At 43.1% G+C, this 21530-nt stretch overlaps 1 protein-coding gene across 2 annotated transcripts in view; it reads left to right on the top strand.

Annotated features, from left to right (window-relative positions):
• Window positions 1-21530, top strand: part of ATG7 (autophagy related 7) — a 1270091-nt gene that overhangs the window by 1164184 nt on the left and 84377 nt on the right. The window lies entirely within an intron of this gene.

Genomic DNA, 21530 nt, shown 5'->3' with positions numbered 1-21530 from the left:
CAAAGACGTTACTCGGAAAGCGAGAGCAGCTCATGAGAAGTTATCTGAATTGGCAGAAAAGTACATGATAGACATATCACGAACTAAGGCTTTGCAGGCCAACCATAGGCTGAATTGCACGGATCAAGATCTAGATGAGCGCAGAACGATTGGACTAAGAGTACACATAAGGGAATTGGTAATGTGTATTAGGATATGGAGAGATCTGGATAGATGGGAGGAAAAATGGTCCAAGAGGGGATCTGTCAGACGGAGTACACTCGTGAAGTCTCAGGATACAGACTTAATGCGAATGGAAGCTTTCCCTTTGCGAGAAATCGCGAACGGAAACTACGTGCATGTACCATGGAGTAGGGGGGATTTAGCGGCATTCACTAATTCCTTCCCGAAGCTTAGAGAAAATCCCGTAGAGTGGTACAAGCAGGTAGAGAGATTCGTGAAGATCTCTAAGGTACGGTGGATCGATTTGAACACTTTGTTCGATATCGTGGTACCCGGAGATTTGTGGACGGCATGCAAACTTAGTATTGAATGGCCCGCTTGTGAGCCTCCGAGGAATGCACAGACAGGCGGTCCATCAGATAGAGTCATGGAAAAATATGAGAGGGTAATAACATGGCTAAAAGAGAAAGTGCCGGTGCAAGACATAGACTGGGTTAAGATAGATCGAACAACTCAGGAGCCTAAAGAGACAGTTCACGAGTTCTATGAGAGATTACTGAAAGCATTCAAGCAGTACAGTGGATTAGACGTAATGGATCCTAAGGACATAGGACAGTTTGTGTCAAAGTTTGTTCTCGGATTGAGACCAGACATAAGCCTGATGATTCAACAGCATTTAATTTGCTGGCAGAACAAACCTTTGGACGAGATTCTGAGGTATGCAAGATATTGTAGCGATGAGATAGATTCAAAGGCAAAGAAGCTTAAGGAAAAGCTGATGTTAGTACAGATGCAATCAGCTGGAAAGGGTGGACAGCGACAACATGGAATAGGAACGCCAGCAAAGAAACAGAATAATCAGAGCAGAGATGAGGAAGAAAGACCGAGACCGAGAATGGATATCGCAACACTGAAAAGGACAACCAGGTGTCATCAGTGTAACGAGGTGGGACATTGGAGACGCGAGTGTCCTTACAATGTCGAGACAGGCGAATTAGAACAGGAGGAGGAAGAGGTACAGAACAACGTGGTTAAGGGAGCAACAGTCCCGAAGGGAAAGTTTATCAAAGGGGGGACTCAGACTCCTCGAGCCCCGTTTCCTCAACCGCCTCGCATTGCAAATGGAGGGAAAACCTATAGACAAATGCCATTGTTCGTAGGAGGAGAAGAATGCTACTACGTTGATCCTCTTACAGGGCAACGAGTGAATAGGGAAGAAGACTGTACTTTAGGAGCAGCCCTGGAAGTAGATCAGAGAGGACCATACGTAGAGGCTGAAGTAGCTGGATGTCCTACGACCTTTTTGGTGGATACGGGAGCCACTAGATCCACGTTGAGATCAGCGGTAGTCCCAGGTCTGCCGATATCAGGAGAGATGATTCAGGTGGTAGGAGTCGCAAACAAGAGGATGACGAATCCTCTGACGGAACCAGTGTCAGTGAAGATAGGGAATTACAGTGACGAACATCAGTTTGTGATCTGTGATTCTAGCCCGGTGTGTTTGCTAGGAAGAGATCTGTTGTGTAAACTGAATTGCACAATACATTGCACACCTGAAGGAGTAGAAGTGCAGACCAACGATGAAGATGCCGATTTCAAGGTTGTAAACTCGCAGGAATGCGTGGAACTATATCCTACCTTAACAGTGGAGGAGCTTCCACAAGACTTGAGGGAGAAAGTGTCAGCTGAGGTGTGGGATTTTACTGGAGAGGAAATAGGACTGATCAAAGGGGTAGAACCAGTAAAGATCATGGTAAGACCCAATGCCGAGTATCCAAGAACACCACAATACAAGTTGACACCGGAGACGATTGCAGGAATAAAGCCTGTGATCGAATCCATGATCAGACAGGGAATACTGAAGGAGATCGAGGGTAGTCCATGTAACTCCCCGATTATGGGTTTGCAGAAGCCTAGTGGAAAATACAGAATAGTGCAGGATCTTCGAAAGATTAATAATATTGTTGTCTCATGTTGTCCAGTGGTACCGAATCCATCAGTGATATTATTTCAGATACCGTTCCAAGCTGAATGGTTTACCGTGATAGATTTGTGCCAGGCTTTCTTTTCGATTCCTTTAGATGAAGAGAGCCAGTATCTTTTCGCTTTTAAGCTGGAAGATCGCGTTTTAACATGGTGTCGTATCCCTCAGGGGTATACAGAAAGCCCATCGATTTTTAACCAGCTATTAAAGAGAAATCTTGAAAGTCTAGTACTGCCCAAGAATTCGGTTCTGGTCCAGTACATAGACGACCTCCTAGTTGCGTCAGAAACTGAGGAAGCTTGCAGAGTAGACACCATCACCTTGTTAAATCACTTGGCCGAGAACGGGCACAAGGTGTCTCCAAGTAAATTGCAATATTGTCTTACCGAAGTGCAATACTTGGGCCACAGGATTGAAAAGGGGAAACGGAAGGTGTCTCCAGACAGAATAGAGGCGATTATGAAAATGAACGCGCCTAAAACACAGAGAGAAGTCAGGATGTTTCTAGGCATGGTCGGTTATTGTCGGCAGTGGATAGCCAACTTTTCACTGAAGGCAAAGCCGTTATTACAACTGACGCACAAAGGAGTGAGTGATCCGGTACCATGGGACAAAGATTGTTTGATGGCGTTTTTGCAGCTGAGGGAGGACTTATGTCGCGCCCCGGCTTTAGGAATGCCGGATTACACAAAACCATTTTTGCTTTACTGCTGCGAAAGAGAGGGATGCGCTTTAGCAGTTTTGGCCCAGATTCATGGAGATGCGCGTAGGCCAGTAGCGTATTTTTCGGCTACATTAGATCCAGTAGCCGCAGCGTTGCCCGGATGTCTCAAATCCGTTGCTGCAACGGGTGTCAGCATTGAAAGATCTGAAAGCGTGGTAATGGGACATCAGTTAGTGGTGTACGTACCGCATTCTGTGGAATTGTTAATGACCAGGACTAAGACTCAGCATCTGACGAATAGCAGGCTCACACGCTACGAGCAGGTCATACTGGCTGCCGAGAATGTGACCCTAAAGAGATGCTCCGTCTTGAATCCTGCAACTTTGATGCCACTTCCAAATGATGTGGATGATGAAATTTGTACAGATCATGATTGCCTTGATGTGACTGAACTATGCACCAAACCGAGACCAGATATCGTAGATGAGCCATTGACTGACCCTGATGAAATTTTCTTTGTTGATGGTTCATGTGTAAGAGACGATATTGGTCAGCTGAGAGCAGCTTATGCAGTTTGTACAATTACCAGAGTTGTAGAAGCCGCTTGCCTGGAAGGAGTACATTCCGCTCAGGTAGCTGAAATTGTTGCTTTGACGCGTGCCTGTTTAGCAGGTAACAACATTCGAGTCACCATATACACCGATAGCCAGTATGGTTTCGGGGTAGTTCACGATTACGGGCAGTTATGGTCTCAAAGAGGTTACATGACCTCCTCGGGTTCTCCCATTAGGAATGGAGAATTCGTGAGATTATTGTTAGAGGCATTACAAGGCCCGACAGCTATTGCAGTTGTCAAATGTGCTGCGCATACAAAAAATGTAGATTTTGTGTCACAAGGTAACCGCTATGCGGATGAAGTAGCGCGTTACTGCGCAGAACAAGGATATTCTCACACTGATGTGAAAGTGGGGGGAATCCAAGAAAGAACTGAATTGACAATGTTGTTAGACACTGTAGATACGTGGGATGAGCTAAGGAGTGTTCAGGAGAATGCACCAGATGATGAGAAAAAGGGCTGGGAAACAGCTGGTTGTACTAGAAGCGAGATGAACTTTTGGATCTCTGCCGATGGGAGAGCAGTTTTACCAAATGAACTTGTTAGTCCAATGGCAAGGAAATTGCATGGATCAGCACACATAGGTAGAGATGCCATGGTGAGAGTATTCAGACAAACGTGGTTTAACCCTAAATTTAGAGTAGCGGCAGAAGCAGTATGTCAGCGATGTGCGATCTGTCAGCAACTAAACGTAGGAAAAAGAACACCAGTCACATTGAGTCACATTGGGAGGTCTGGGGGGCCTTTCAATAGGATGCAGCTTGATTTCATAGAAATGCCTAAATGCAACAGACTCAGATACGTTCTTGTGATTGTCTGTATATTTTCTAGATGGGTTGAGGCTTACCCTACACGTAGATGTGATACACTTACAGTAGCAAAACTGTTACTTAGAGAGTTGATACTGAGGTTTGGGGTGCCATCCTCTTTGGAATCGGACAGAGGAACTCATGTCAACAGCGAAATAGTGAAGATGCTATGTTCAGCTTTGAGTATCGATCAGAAGCTCCATTGCAGTTATCGACCAGAAGCTTCAGGGATTGTAGAGCAAATCAACAGCACAATTAAGTCTAGACTTGCCAAAGTTTGTTCATCAACATCCCTGAGTTGGCCAGACGCACTTCCAGTGGTTCTTATGAGCATACGTAGCACACCAGATAGAAAAACAGGTCTCTCTCCACATGAAGTGTTAATGGGGAGAGCTATGAGATTGCCATCGGTTCCGACTGCAGCGTTATTGAACATCACAGACGACTTGATCTTGGACTACTGCAAGGGACTATCTGATGCCATTAATTCTGTGTCCCTCCAGGTCCAGGCTGCAGAGGTTCCAACAGCACAAGACTTGTGCCATGACCTGAGTCCGGGGGACTGGGTTTTGGTGAAAAAGCATGTCAGGAAGAACTGCTTAGACGTGCGCTGGCGAGGACCATTTCAAGTCATACTTGTTACGAACACTGCAGTGAAGTGTGGAGGCCTGCCAAATTGGATACACGCTTCACACACTCGAAGAGTGCCAACACCTCTAGAAGAAACAGCTCCTCTCTCGGATGAGAGTCCAGCGGAAAGCGGAGAAGCCACAGAGGGGGAAAGCCAAACTGTAGAGGTGATTGAAGAGGCTGAGATTGTGTCGGAACAGGTCGACGAAGGTCAGGACACTAGTGAGACCGAAGTCGCCTCAGGAGAAGAAAGTAACTGGGAGATTGAATCAGATACTGAACAAGCCGAGAGTGACCAAGAGACCAGTCCCAGAACAAGGAGCAGGAGGACAAGGAGTGACGAAGCTAGTTGGCCAGAGAGAAGAAGGAGGCCAAGCTTAAAGGCACAACAGGAGAAAACTCTTGTCCCGATCGCTGAAGAGTCAGATCAAGAAGAGGAAACTACAGACTCAGGCACTGAGAGTCCAAGAAGATCGAGAAGGGTACGTGTGCCCTGCCGAAGGTACGCTACCCCAGAGTGGACTTATCTAGCAGATGTCTTGGGGACAGAAATCTGGGAGAGTGAAGAACGTGAAAGTAATCGATCTCGATCCATTTGTGGCAGTGGAGATATGGATGTTGACTCCTGGACTCGAGACTGAGGGATTACTGACTTTCACACTTCCCATACCCCATATTTGAGTCGGATCAAAGATTTAGTGCTAAACAGATTACAATTTCCAACATTTGGTCATCAAATTCCAGAGGAAGAAGAAAAAGTCATTCGTTTTGAATTATTGGAACTTGTTGCGAGAGCTGCAGGTACGAGAATAATTGTTGATGTATAAAGACTTTTGTATATAAGCTATAAAGAAGAAGATAACCTAGCGCCGAGTGGAAAGAAGAATAAAATTAGGGATTACATTTAGAGGACGGAGAAGGGTTAGGGTTGTCTGTTGTTAAAAATAAAGAGACATTGTTGCGAAAAAGAGACTTTGTTGATAAAGAGCACTTTACAAACTGAGAAGAAAATAAAGCAAATAAAGCAAAGACTGGAAAGGAAAAGAAGACTTTTTTCGCAAAAGAAAGAGCTACGCTGTTTGATAACATGGAGAACGGCAACCCAAACCGAAAAACTAAATATATAATGGGTACACTTATAGCAGTGGTAATTTTTCTCATAATTACAGTAGTGACCATATCATACATAGTAGGACATGAAACAGATAAAGAAATAGCAGATGTAAAGCCTGTAACGACTTTGAAACCTGCTCTTGATGTGAAAAAGGAGGAGAGCAATGTTATTCGTGAAAAAGCGTTACTGGCAGATGAAGCTCGTAGATTACATGTAGACGAGTCACAGGGAAACTTTAGGTCAAACGCATATGCTAAACTGTTGTACGAGTATATCGATACCATGGAAGCTAAGGATTGCTATGTATGTATGCAATTGCCGGCTTCTGTAGACGAGGGCGTTAGATATCATCATCTCCCACTGACTTATGGGATAACATGTAGTTTACTGCTTAGTATATTTTATGGTAGAGAAGGGTTTGAGTACTACTTTTCAAATTATGATTCAGTACTGCCTGAAGTTCCGAATTATAAACAAATGAATAAGTGGGACTATTACAAAAAGGAGGATAGACTAGCCAAATTCTTTCTTCCTTGGGATACATTAGATACATCATACGCACGCAGAAATAATCTGACTTGCAAAGTGTCAGAGATTGAGAAAAAGTTCATAGGACAAGTAGATGACCGATACAGAAGGCAGAAGATTTTAAAAATGTCAGGACAGTGGAAAACTGATTGGACCGAAGAAGAGAAGGCACATAAAAAGAAAGGGAGCACTGGTCCAATAGCTTTGGATAGGACGCAGAAAGGAAAGTTATGTTTAACTCGAAGCAAGACATATTATGAGAATGTATTTGTAGGTGAAGTAAATTGCGAACATGCTTTTCGATTAGAGTACTACACGAAAGATTTCATGAAGGAGATGCAAGTGATTCCTAATGTATATTTTGTATGCGGAAGAAATGCCTATGTAAAACTGCCTGACAATTGGTATGGTTCGTGTTACTTGGCAATTGTCTTCCCCAAAATATATCATGCCAAGGATTTAGCGATCATAGAAGGAAAGGCTTCGACAAGAACGAAAAGAGAAGTAGGAGATGCAGAAGTAGTAGGAGACGTATTTGGAGCGATGTTTCCTATGTTAGGTTTAATACTTAACGATGTTAAGATCAGGAGACTAGCTACAGTTGTAGATAGATTATCTGCAAGTACTGCAAGGTCATTAATGCTAATAGAAGGTGAGATGCAATCGATTAGAGCAATGGTTCTTCAGAATCGACTTGCTCTTGATGTGCTATTAGCAAAAGAAGGCGGAGTTTGCAAGGCTTTGAAGGTTCAGGAATGTTGTACTTATATTCCTGATAATTCAAAACCACTTGAGAAGGTCATAAGAAACATTACACAGATTCATCAAGAAATAGAAGATTTAACAAAAATAAATGTTTGGGAAAAAGTAGGTCATGGAGTAGGAAAGGTTGGAAGTTGGTTTGCTAACCTTGGTAAAAGCATTGTATGGTATATATTAAAACCTGTATTAATAGTATTAATTTGTATAATCACATTGTTAGGATTTGTGAAACTATATAAATGGTATAGGACGAACCGGTTACAAAGATCTATGAGAGAACAAGAAAGGAGATTAGCTGCTTTACAAGATCAACAGTATAAAAGTTTGAGAGCACTTGAAATGATGAAAAGAGGAAATGATGTAACTAGTTCTGTTTAAAGGTGCTATTCAAATTGCATATAGTGATGACTCCTAAAAGTCATCAAAGGGGGGAACTGAGAGAGCGCAATTTGAATAAAACGTATATCCGAGTCATATTTAGAAGCATATTGTATAAACGTAGGAATGAAATGTATATCGAACGTGAAGTTGACGTTATAAGTATAAAGTTAACAGACGTAACCAAAGTAATATAGGAAATGTAATTGTATTCACTTGAAAATGCATTAGATTTAGAAGCCCGTATACGTAATGGGCTAATGTAGAAATGTGTAGAAATGCTTACGAACAGAAGAACGTGCAAAGTGGAATTCATGTACGTGTGTAACTTTAAATGCAGAAACGGCGAGAAATGTAACATGGAGAAATGTGCAGAGAGCATACATATAACGATGTAACAAATGAGAATATAAAATTATATTCTACGTAATTTGTATTCTATGTAAAATGTATTCACATATAAGCAAAGGATTTGCTAAATACGATCATATATAAATGTATGTTAAAGGTTATATTGTGTAGAAGAAGTTTGTAGGAATGTTAGAAGAGTTTAGGTCATTTGTGATTATAACCTGACTGACCAAGGGTTCGCAGGAGTGTAGTCCGCTGTTGGTAATTTAGTGGGCTCACAGGAGTCGTGAATAGCCTTCACTTGAATGTGCGAGCCAAAGAGTCTAGTTCTTGTTAGATTTAAGGTGACAATGTCGGACGAAGTTTATTGCCTAAACATGAGGGGAGACGATAGGAATTTGAGTCTTGTTTTGAAATGACCATTCACAGGACCAAGAAAGGTTATATACATAGTCATAAAGAGTAAAGTTCTGATAAGGTGATAGATTTTGCTCCGAAAGTGTCAAAGGTAAAGTTGAATGAAGACACCAGCAAGAAGACGAAGATGGCATCTAAGGAGAAAGGTCAACTTAACGGACGACGCGAAGAGACGAAGCCATGGAAAGAGCTAGAAATGACATCATGGGGGAAAGTCCGTGGTGGGCGTCGAAGGGGCGTTCCACCCACACTGTGATTGTGTATTTTAGGGACAGCACCCCGGGGAGAAGAGAGCGATTAGCGGGAACAGCGAATTGCTCAGAGCGAAGGCAAGTTAGAAAGAGCAGATGACTTGAGCAGATGCGCTGAGAAAGATCAGAACGCAAGAGAGCAGTAGGCCGAGGACCCTTAGAGAGCGGATGGGTAGGCAGAGATGGTACTGCTTCTTAAGCTTAAATTACCTTTAGAGGCTAAGAGAGTTTGAACTTCTTAGGGAGTCAAACTGCTGACACCTTTTTAGGGTACTAGGAACTTGCGAAGTAGGGATGTCACCTAGTATAGAGTAGGGACAGATTTAACTTGATTATTTTTCTCTTTCTGTAGATGACGCAGAAGAACCACTTCATATCGATGCTTTTAATTTGATGATTTTGGAACTGACTTTAATTGTATTTGTTTGTAGACTGAGGTTCTTTAGGGAATATATGTTCCTTCTAGTTCCTGTATATTTGATGAATTTGATCCTGAGAGGATTGTATTTGCAACTTTTCTTAAATTTTATATTAAACCTTTTAAACTTTATTAGTTGTAAGTGGTTCTTCAGAGTTGCGTCAAGTTAATGGGGTTTATCTAACCTATGCGGGGTTTGTCTTTTACTCAATGACAGACAACAAGCGATCCAAAATTGACGAATGAGATAAGTTATCAAATTGATCATAAAAGATATTAAAATCTCATTCCCCGCAAGCATTGACTGCAAAAGATATGCACATATGTTTTTGATACTCCAGCAATATAAGGAGAAATTTACACTGGCCAGCTATTTTAAAGAGTATGACCCTAACCTACAGTCAATTATGATACCAAGTGGATGATGCAATGGAAAGTCCTGCGAGAAATGGATACAGATGTAGCCAACTATTAAGATGGAAAAATTATTGGATAAACCATTTGAACACCTTAACTCCTAATGCGCTGAATGAAACGTGGGCTAAAAGTTGCTTATACTGTATAACTGAATTATCTAGTTTATGGATAATGGTTCAATATCAACAGTGCAAATTCATAAAAAAAACATAATGTAATGCTATATAATTGCATTTTATACTTAGCAGCAATTACCAAGAAGGTGTAATGGCGCTAACTGACAACTGAACCAACAACTAGGGAATCACCTCATTTAAGGAATGACCACGGCTTCAAAGTCTTACGGGACCCAGAAAGAATATCTTGTAGTCTTAAATGCAACTGTAGGGAGTTTCACAGCTTAACCATTGCCACCTAAAATAACCTGGCCTCCCATCTGGGTGCGACAAATTCCAGGGACTGTCAAGAGACAACTGTCAGCTGATCTCAAGCTACTAGAAGGAATATAGTGATGAATTCTGTCTTACAAATATTTGGGACCTATTCAATGGAATCCTAAAATATGATGTAAATAGCATTATGTACAATCCTTTTGGAAGTAGGGAGCAAATGAAGATTTTTGTAAAGCTTGAAATGTTGAGATACATTTAGACAAACCCAAAGCTAAATTGGCAGCAGCATATTGAATCTGCTGCAAGTGATGTAGTATTGTGGAAGAGGATGCCAGAAAAAGAGAGTTGCAGTAGTAGAGCTAAATCAAAATGGTCACTTTCCCTACCAGTGGTCTAGTCTGTACTGGTAGGAAGGACAAGACCTTTCTTTAACAAGAAACATTTGAAAGACTCCCTATTCATGTGTTTAGCAAGTGTCAGATCTTGATAAATTTGGACACCTGAACTTCAGAGTCTGGAGATGGCAGGTTTTGGAAATGGCCCTCTTTGAGGGGTACCCCAAACTTTTTGCCTTCCCCCTCCTCTTTTTTGACTCTTCTTATGTTGGCTTTAGGACTCCGGGCACTTTACCACTGCTAACCAATGCTAAAGTGCATGTGCTCTCTCCTCTAAACTTGATATAAATTGTTTTAAACCTGTCTGGTATATTTGATTTACTTGTAAGTCCCTTGTAAAGTGGTATACCATATACCCAGGGCTTGTACATTAAATGCTACTAGTGGGCCTGCAGCACTGATTGTGCCAACCACTGAAGTAGCCTTTAAAATGTGTCTCGGGCGTGCCACTACAGGGCCTGTGTGTGCAGTATACTGCTGCTTCGACTTGGCATTTAAAACTACTTGCAAGCCTGAAAGTCCTCTTTTATTACATATAATGTACCCCTAAAGTATGCAATAAGTATCCCGAAGGGCTGAGTGCTATGTCAGTAAAAGGTAGGACTTGTACTTTTATCTTTTGTATGTCCTGGTAGTGACAGACTATTTAATTTTTTACTACTGTGAGGCCTATTCCTCTCATAGGTTAGCATTGGGAATTCCCTTATACACTTTTAAGTAGTAATTCCTGATCAGAAATTGGTAGCGTTTTCATTTTTGATATGTTTAGAATGCTAATGACAAATCCTCCTAACTAGTGAAGTTGGATTTAACATTACTGTTTTAGAAATGGCACTTTGAGAAAGTGGACATTTCTCTGTGCTTATAACTCTGTGTACTTTTCAGTCATTCTCCAATATACGTCTGAGCTGGGTGACAGCTACACAAACAGGGAGGGTTGGGTGTGACAGAAGACACATCTGCCTTCATATGGGCAGGTAGGATGGAGAGGTAGCTCGCACTTACAACTGAATAGCCTGTGTCCTGTCTTTACACAAAGGGCTGAGTACCCCACAAAAATAGCCTGAAAGACAGCACTGGGTTGAAAGGGTTCATTCTGCACTTTGGAGAAATCCTTTGAAGTCACCCCCTACATCAAAAACACTTTTGGGCGTAAGTACCAGGGCTCGGACCCTACCAAATCAGTACACTACTGGACCTGGGAAGAAATCTGCTGGAGTAAAGACTGGTGTGCTGAAAGGATTGCAACCATGCTGTGTCTACTGTTCTGTGGAACTGCTTCTTTGCCTTGCTGCGCTGCCCTGCTGCCTGCTGAGGACAATAACTGGACCCATCTCTCTGGAACCCAGAGTGACTCCAAGGGCTTGCTGGCTTGCCTCTTCTTTTTCTGAAGTCTCAGGGACACCAAAGACTTCCTGCAATCCTCCTGGCTCTGCTGGAGTCTACCATCTGTGAGTCCTACCCTTGCCTGGGGTACCCCTCCAGTCCTGGGCTTCAGAAGTGGGTTCTGCAGCTGATTCCTGCAAAGACCGATGCATTGCCTCAATGCGTGATAATTCCTGACGCATTGGCCGCCCATGCAGAGGCTGTTTGATAACAAAGAATCCACAGCGTATGTGTCTCGATGGTCAACGATGAAGCTTTGCATTGAGTGCAATGGAACCAACGACGATACAGAACCCTCTTTGTGCGGCTCAATGACTACACAGTAGACTCCCAGCATCAACAAAGGTATTTATTCAGCGGGACTTGTCTGGGTCCTGTAGCCAGCCTGCTCGCCATCATGGTCTGCCCGAACTTTAACTTTGCAACAGTCACTCGTGACCTCAAGTATCCTTTTGACCGCTAGTGACTTCTAAACACTGTTTTCACATTTAATTTATAAAAATGAATATCTCGACTTTTATGTATTGGATTGTTGCCTTTTTGGTCTTGTTTTAATTTGATAAATATTCTCTATTTCCCTAGACTTGTGTGGAGTCTTTTTGTTATGCTTTCATTGAGTTACTGTAATTTAAGTGTTATCCAAATACTTTGCACATTGCCTTTAAGTTAAGCCTGACTGCTCTGTCCCTTAGCTACCAGAGGGAGAGCACAGGTTGATTTAGGTGGTTTATCTGACTTACCTTGACTAGAGTGGTGCTCCCTACTTGGCCATGGTACAAACCTCTGCCAACTAGAGACCCCATTTCTCATAGCAGAGATTCCCGTTGCTCATGCCAGAACCCAGGTGGAATGTTATTATGAGAGTTTTTACCTGCAGTTATAATTCAATTTTAATGAATTAATGCGCATCCAGTTGGTCACTGCCAGCATACATTCATTAAAGGCTGATGCTGAGTCCTTGTGGCTTTTGTCAAATGAAATCAACAGCTGAGTATCATCCATATCTCGGGTAAATATCAAGCCAAAAGAATGAATTTGTCCAGCCAAAGGTTGAAGTTGAACAAGGATGGACTTTGGTCGAACCCTGAGGAACATCTTGGCCTGCCAATTTAAAGCCAGAATAAAAGGCTCCCAAACACACTGCTTGGGATCTCTCTATTAAGAGTTCAGGCAAGTTAGTGCCATGCCTCCACACCAATGTCCCTTGCCCGTTTCAATACCTGGGTGGGTGAGATCATGTCGAAGGCAGAGGAAACACTTCTGCAGTACCTTATTGGTAAGGCCGGAGGGATATTGGTAATAATTTCCCATTACTCTTGCATCAGCATAATCCTTTTTTTAGCAGAGGTGCAAGTCCTGCCCTTTCTAAGTTTTGGAAACCACTACAAACTCTAGATATTTGTTACAGAGTTCCAAGAATGTCTGATGGATTAGACTAGGTCTTTTCTGTATGAACTGGGGATGGAAGGGAGTCTAGAGGGAAGCCTGACTCAACCGTGTCCAATGATTTTATCTAATGAGGCCAGATTAATAGGCTTAGAGTAGGGCTGCTTTTGGTCCAGTTCCTCTAAGGATCCCACAATGACCAATTTACTTTCATCCAGGGCCACTGCCTCAGGTTGCAAAACATTACTAATTGCTTTAGCCCCTTCACTGTGGGGCCGATTCCCCCGCTGTGCTGGGGGGCAAGGGGGGCGCGCACAACACCCCCATGCTCATGACTAGCTTAGCTCCTCATGAGCCACGGTTCTCGTGTGCTCATGACGAGCTGAGCTCGTCATGACCACGCCCGTTCCTTAGAACACCCAGCACAGGAGGGGAATTAGCCCCACGTGTGAGCGTTCTAATGGTCATGACGAGCTCAGCTCGTCATGAGCACACGAGAACCGTGGCTCATGAAGAGCTGAGCTCGTCATGAGCGTGGGAGGGGTTAATGTTGTCCTACAAAACACAGAAAGATTAGCACGAAGCATTAGAGATGGGTCTGTAGAAGAAGTAGCGTCAGGATCTTTAGCCATTTGGAGATAATAAATCCCTTCTTACTCAAATTATGAGCTGTTTGTTGGCATGGTAATTTGATGTGGCTGTTAATACTTCTTTGTACTCCCTAAAAGAATCTTTAAGCTGGCTTCTGAATGCTGCATCATAATTATTGCGCCAAAGTCGTTAAATTCTTTTACAAGCTAATTTGGCTGCCCTTAACTCTAGTGCGTACTACGGCCAGGTAGGACGCTTCTGACAGGACGAGAACCTGGGTGGAGGGAGAGCAGCTGGACCAGGAGAATTAAGCTAGCATTTATACCGGGCTTGCTCCTCCCTCTAAGGAAGGCACACTCTGTGCCTTATTGAAGTGCAAGTAATTATACTCCACCAGTGCCTTCCCAAATGTTTCACAGTCCAATCTAAACCAGACAGGTTTGACTGTGCAACATGCCAGTAAAAAAGTGCTCTTCAATAATGCATAATGAATATATTCGATAAGAGATGTATACAAATCAAAATTAAGTGGTGATTAATTATTTCTGAAAAACCAAGGACTAAACTATGATTTACCTAGTTAGGGATAGTGCAGGCTGGAAGAATGTAAACATGAATGACATTGCAACTTATGTTAAAAATATACTCTTGATTCCCGTGATCAAACACAGACAATGTCAGTATATGATCTTGGGTAACAGAGGGTATTTTGGGATGCAGAAGATGAACCTTCATTGGGGCTCCCACTTGTTTACAGTGTTTGTAAATAAAGAGATCTGGAACTAGAGCACAAGTCAACATTAGACCACCCCGGGAGATGAAAGGTGTTCATATGTTCAAATGTGGACTCTGAAAGTTTTTGATGATCTAGTTATGGAGTTGACACATGTTTCAGTGTTTAGATACAAATTAATTGTGTAGACCACAGAGTGTATGTGCACGCTAAATTATAAAACGATTCAGACAGTTGATGAATAAATGTATGTATAAAAGATTACTTGTGAAATTGGACTTTCTACAGACCCTCATTCATGGGAGGTATTGCTTTAGTTTTTATTCTAAAGGGAAGGAATCTGCGGTTAGATGTATTCATCTGAGGGTTATTTACCTCCAGAATACTGAGAATCTATTTGTTAAAAAATACATATTTCTGTTTTTTTAATGGCCGAGCTAAAATCTTGGCAACTGCCCTTATGAATGTAGTCACTAGGCTCACAAATTTTAAGTCTCTAGTTTGAAATGCCTCGTTCACTGTCTCACAGCAGGAACGAATCCCCAGTCTTCGATAGGCCAACTAAAAATATAGATTTCAAGTGTTTTAAGGGTGTGACTTATTGCTTATGTTTTTGGCAGTTTATGTAATTTTTCACCACTGTCAGTTTCTGCCCAAATCAGTCATTGCAAAGCGATTTCTTAGTATTCCATCTTCACTGGCTATGGGGGTGGGGGGGGACTTTTGACTATGTCTGAGTGTGCCCTATTTTATACCAGCAAAATTGGCACGTTTTAATCCGGAATATTGCCTAAGTTTTCCTTAAACAACTTCTGTTTAATTTGGGAATTGAGATCTATCTTAAAGCTGCTTATATTAAGTCTTTCCATCTAATGTTCACATTTTAAAAGAATGCCGTCCCTCTATGGACGTCTTTTCCATAGGTTCGGATCTCCTATGGAAGTTGAGCTCTTGCCACAAGGTGTGCTTTATCGATGTCAGTGTCCTTCCTTGGCTGTGCCCCAAATTGAATTAAATGGTCAATTGGCGCCAGAGCTTGAATGGTCAAATCGAACTCCTGATAGACTTGCACTTGGGGCGGTGAACCAAGGAAGATGGTGAATCTGAGAATGAGGAAGTGGTTGGAAGGATGGATAAATGAAGGAGCATTTGAGTGCTTGTAGGAATGGATAAGTATATACATTGGCAACAGGGTGAGTGAGATCATACACAGAGAGTTGCAGTGGATTGGTAGATGCATGGATCTGTGAATGGATTGATGAATTGGTGAGTGCAAGTGAATGGGGACATTTTGTGCATGGATTATTGGATGAATGAATGTGTGTGACTGATGACAAATATTTACATAGGCAGGAAGTTTAGCTTACCGGTCAACAAATCAGATGTAAGCAACCTCCATTCCGCAGATATTTTTTCATCTAAGCATTCACAGCATTGCATGTATGTAATTGGCAGCTCATCTGAATGAGTGGGTGCACACAGTATGGCGAAAATGCAACCATGATACAATGGCCTGCAGTATATTAGGGGTTGGCAGTATCACGTGCTAGGAATGCTAAACAATGACTTGCATTGGCAGTGTTATCTCAGGGCCAGCAATAAGTCAAAAGTGAGTCCCTTCAAGTCATGGTGTGCCAGAAACTACCATTATTATGACGGGGAATTTCCACAATCTTTCCAGGACCATTAGTATGCTAGAAGAACCTTTCAGCGTGCCTTGGTTGTCTACAATATGCAGAAAATGACCACCATTCTGTCAATGCCAGCATTAAGCCCTGGTAGAAGAGGTAGAGCAGAATCATACAAAAATGACTGTCATTATGCCAACGATCAGCCCCATTATACCTGGGGCAAGCCCTTCTTTTCAGAGATGGACCAAGTATGTGCAGAGGGCATTGGGATAGGTGAGCTGATGCCATTGTAGCACTTAAAATAGTAGAAGGTCAGGTTAAGGGGCAAATCCACCAGTCAATGAAGCAATGAACAATAAGAAGTCTCTCAACTAATCCAGTGATAACCAGATGTTTCCCAACAAATCGAAGGTCATCACACTATCTTAACTCTACTTAATGTGATGTGTCTTATGTGATTGATTGGGAGCACCAGAGTAACTAAGTTCTGTCCTTGCTAGCCTTAATTATGATATAGATGTTGCCTATAATAGCGTAAAACTAGACAAAAAATTGATCTGAAATAACAGCCTCTTGCAGGAAATTCAGCTCATTTGGTCACCCTAGCAGACAATGAAGGAAAAAAAGATAGGCAATTCCTCCCCATATTTAGACTACTACAACTACTGTGCAATGACATAGGTGAATGACAGTGAAGAGGAAAACTCCATACTTAAAAATTTGACCGTTACAATCAACCAATGGTAGATGAGTCTGGTCTAATACATTTGTGAATCACACAGCAGCCATTGATTGAGGGACAGGCTTTTTCTTCTTTGCCCTGTAGGGGTTTACCATTCTCCTTCTACACAGCTGAAAGTGTCTCTTGCCATACTTGAAAAAGAGTAAACTTAACTATAAATAACTCTAACTCTGAGGTAGGATGCAAGGTACAAAGTATAGCTATGGCAACAAAAGAAGGGATGAATAGGGCTTAAAGAAGTTCCAACGTACATGCCCTAAGATAAGCCAAGAGACAGAAGGGTACGGAGTTCATCAGTGGTATATTAGCCACCTTGTGTATACTCTAGGTAGTGGGGAGGTGGTGATTCCTCCTGTCGGAACTAGGGCCCTCACACACCCAGCAAGCTAGGTGTCATGCTTCATCATATGGGCCTGCTCCTTGTCGGGCCGGCGCTGCAATACCCGACGGGCACCCATAAAGGGGCTCTTTATCGGAGATCTTTTGTTCTTGCCGTATAGGTGCCGTGGGTGTGAGGGGCCTAGGTAAGTGTAGATGTGGAATGTGAATGTAAAACAGATAAGGGAGTCCTCTGTAGTGACCTTTATTCTATGAGGGCCCCTACCTGATTAAAAGGGAAAGGGAGGCGACTGTTTTGCTGTAATGTGACAAAAATTGCGCTCAACCCCCAGATGGTCAACATGTTTCTCGCCTCAGATTAGTCATACAATGATCAATGGCGATTCTTCAGGACTGAGTGAATAATAAAAAACTATCTACAGTGGGTGGCAAGGTGCAACGCTACCTACCACTTACTATACCCACAGGTTATTTACCCGGAGGGAAGGCAGCCAACCACTTACTATACCCACAGGTTATTTACCCTGAGGGAAGGCAGCCAACCTATTTAAGACATCTGGTTGGGCCTCATCAGTAGCAGCGAAGTATGAGGACACTCAATGTAGTGTCTCTTCTCCCGCTCGGAGCGTCGTGGCTGACCCACCTGCTCCGCTGCAACCAGGAAAGTCAAAGTTAGCTCGCCTCTGTGATGTTTGATGCCACCTTTAATTTGGTAGTTCACAAAGTTTCTCTCAAGTAGGCAGCCAGTTGTAATAATTACTGCAAACTGCGTAACGCAGACTACAGCTAGCCGAAAGAAAAAATGACAACTGAACTGCATTAAAATATTATGTCAATAGTTGCATGGGTTTAAATCTTTACTACTTGTACTGAGTCAGTACAGCTATGATAATATAGGCGTAGTGTCTCTAAACCAGCGAATCCCCTGCGAGTGCCGTATTCTTCACGTGGTAATAAAAGAATGAATTTTCATGTTGAAATGCTACTGGAACTACAGCCAAAGCAAAAAGAAACGTTTCACAATCTAGATTACTTGCTGGGCTGTGTAAAACCATTCTGGCTGGGCCCACTGTCTCCTGCAAATATCCACTTTGCTTTCGATTCGTTCATATTTTCTTGAAGGCTCGTGGCATCGAGAAGTCTTTAAGCTGTCGTCTGACACAAAGAACTCGGTGGAAAGTCGTCCTTTCAGTCGCCCTTGAACTCAGATGCTCTTCCTTTGGAGTATGCATTTTCAGTCAAAGAATGAATAGTTACCTGCTTTGACCTTACAGATATTCATCAAGTCACATGTATCATCTCGGTTGAAGATAAGATTTGGGACAGCATTTCAGTGTGAGAATACCATCATTATAACTTTGGCAAGCGGAAGGCAATGACTCAGTAGCCCCGTCATCTGGAAGACGATATGTTTAAAGAGAAGAATGTAGGTATTCGCCTGCGGTATGTGAATGTTACAACTTTCAGTTTGTTTATACATACCTGGAAACACTTTCTGTACTACAGACTCCGTGTCCTCGATTTTTCACACATCTTCCCAGTAGCAGAGCAAGGACGCCATGGGCCCAGGTGCAGGCAAGGAAAATAGCCCCATTTACTGCAGCTGGGGAAGTAAAATACAGCCACTGTCAGGGCTCAATCGGCGCCGGTGCCACTGCACCTACTGCACTTATGGCATACTCCCCTGTTTTCCATGTAAAGGTCAGCCCTGCCAAATGCCACACATCAGGGGTTAGACTAACGCATTTCAGTGTGGTGGTCCATCTCACTGCACTGAGATGTAATGTCATGCATACATAGCCCCTCAGGTATCAAGCCGGAGCGCTATTAGTACACTGTTAGAAAGCCAGTTTGCAGCGCATGACTGGGCTGGTTTAGGCAGACTGAGAGGCTACAATTTAACAAGTTTATTCACTTCCGGGCCATGCATTCAGAGTCCCTGTCTGTAACGTGACATCATGTGACGGAGTGTCACAGTGAGCCAGTGTTGAAAGTGACCAATGGCTACTACAGAGAGAAACTCGCTCTCTTCACACATTGGTGGGTTGGCGCGGTACGAGCGGGATATACGGCTGACTCAGGTTTGGCAGCATTAGAAGCGCGCCTGGCCCCAGCTGCTCGCATGGCATGTTTATTAAGTGACTCTGTTAGACTCATTAATGTGACACATAGTTCCAAGGTTTCAGATTGCTTATCCGTGACTTTTATATAATTCTGGGAAATTATGAGTAACATTCAATGACTATGAATGACACTTTCTTGCGAGCAAAATCAAGTAATGAAGACGAGGGAAACGTATAAATATCAGAAATTACACCCATTTGAGCATTAGAAACTGTAAAAAGATCTTAAAACTGCTGCCAAGCACACAAAATAGAAGGGCATGTCTGTGCGTGCTCTGTTAGGCCATGAGATGCAGGACAACAATTAGGAGTGTGAAGTATGTGTAAGGTTTTACCCTCAGCTTCCCTTTTCATATACAACAATACTTGAGGAGGATTACCTTATTTTGTTGGATCCTTTTACTATCCACAAAACATAATGTTGCGTTGCCACTCTCTCACTCAGACGTAGGATTCTTCACCCAGGTAAATTCGTGAAAATCACTGTGCCCTTTTGGGATATATTTTAGGGTGGTCACCCACATGTACACCAATGGCTTGCAGACACTAGCACGCACCCTTAGCAATTGTATATTTGGCCAAGGCAGACTTAGGCTGAGGCACACACTTAAGGGTCACAGCCCGCCTGCAGCCTTGAGCCGGGGCAGAGCTGCTAGACAGTAACACCGATCGACAGGCAGCTGATCAAGCGCTCACTCGACAAACGCGACAGGGTCATTATGATTTTCCACAGCCTAGCCAGCCTTCACAAACTCTGCAGCCGGCAGCAGGATGTGACATCCTGCGGTGCCTAAGTCTGACTATGTAACTCAACCTTTGGGCTTTGCCTCGACGTAAGGTCAGTCTGAAACATGTAATCATGCCGCCCAGCTGCAGGAATCTCCTTCTGTTGTGATACACTGTAGCAGCCACTGAGTTGGCAGCCTCTAGCTCAGCTAGCCAGGTGAGCCCTCAACCCTGTCGGCCCGGTAGCAGCACGTGCACACTCCACGGCACGCTGCCAGCCATTTGTTAGCATAGCAGACAACGCTAACTGCTTGACAGCCAAGGCACTATGCCTATTATACGTGACAATGCATTTCAGTGCGGTGATGCGGACCACCACACTGAAATGCGTTAGTCTACTCCTGATGCGTGGTACTTGGCAGGACTGTTACTTTGTTTTGCAAAATGGTATTTTAATAGGCGTCCCTTGAATTTTTTTTATTTTGCAGCAATATTTTGACAGCTACCTTAATCATGAACATTCAGGCTAATTTCCCCTAGAGAGCCTGTTTTCATTTTAGAATTGTAGCTCAAAAAAACGGGATGAACCCCACCCAAACAAACAATTTGCTATATCTCAAACAAGTTTATGATTCCTACAGAGATTACCGTAACATATAAATTAAAAAGAAAATTTTAAATGTCCAATTTGCCCCATGCCATCAGAATTCATAAGTTTCCCAGGACGATGCATGAGTAACAAGTCCAGTCCAACTTTCTTTACATGTTGGTACTTATAGTCCTATTTTTCCTGTTATGAAAATCAAGACAAGAAAGCAAAGCAAAATATTTGAGTGATTAACCTACTCAAGCAGGGATCGAGAAAACTTGAGAGATTTGATATTGTGCAAATGCAACAAGAACTTTTCTATGGCACTTATTGTGTTTTTTTTTACGAACACAAATATGGGCTTAAAATTCCAATATGCTAAGGTTCCAGGACTGGCTGAATATGTCACTAGGAACCTCCATGCGTGTAATTCCTGCTCGGCCCTCAGCAATGGCGGATAGTGTCCGTGCGGCAAGCCGGCGTTCCTCGTGTCTCTGAACGTGTGCGAGTGCACCTACGGGGATTGAGATCAGACAGAGAGCAAGCGATTGCGTGTCTGACTTCGGAACCGCTGAGGTGTACTTCTTGCCCCCCCTCACCCCCCCCTCGCCCGCTCTGGACGGCGATTTGCACTCTCGTTCCTGTCGGGAAGGGCTTCCAGGCTTTTTGCTGCAGTTTGGCCGGAGAGAAAGATTGCTGACACCAGTGCGTGCGAATCCCCCGGAGAGCTCCTGCCTCAACGCCTGGGCTCAGACGGGCCCGCAGCTCCAGCAGGTGAGGGTGAGCAGGCGGCTGGCAGATTGAGCTGCCAATTGAGCTGTGTATGTCTGCGCCCATGTGCCTGCCCCTATTCTGAGGCAGGTTAATTAAAAAAAAAAACTGCAAAAAAGGACATTCTGTCTTTTGGCATACAGAAGCACAGTGGCACAGGACTGATAATTTGGGTACCTTACAGCGCCAAAATTGATTATACAGTGGGTGGGCAAACCATCAACT

This window comes from Lissotriton vulgaris, chromosome 9, assembly GCF_964263255.1.
Source record: "Lissotriton vulgaris chromosome 9, aLisVul1.2, whole genome shotgun sequence".
Classification (NCBI taxonomy): Eukaryota; Metazoa; Chordata; class Amphibia; order Caudata; family Salamandridae; genus Lissotriton; species Lissotriton vulgaris.
This window is presented reverse-complemented; position numbering and strand designations above follow the sequence as displayed.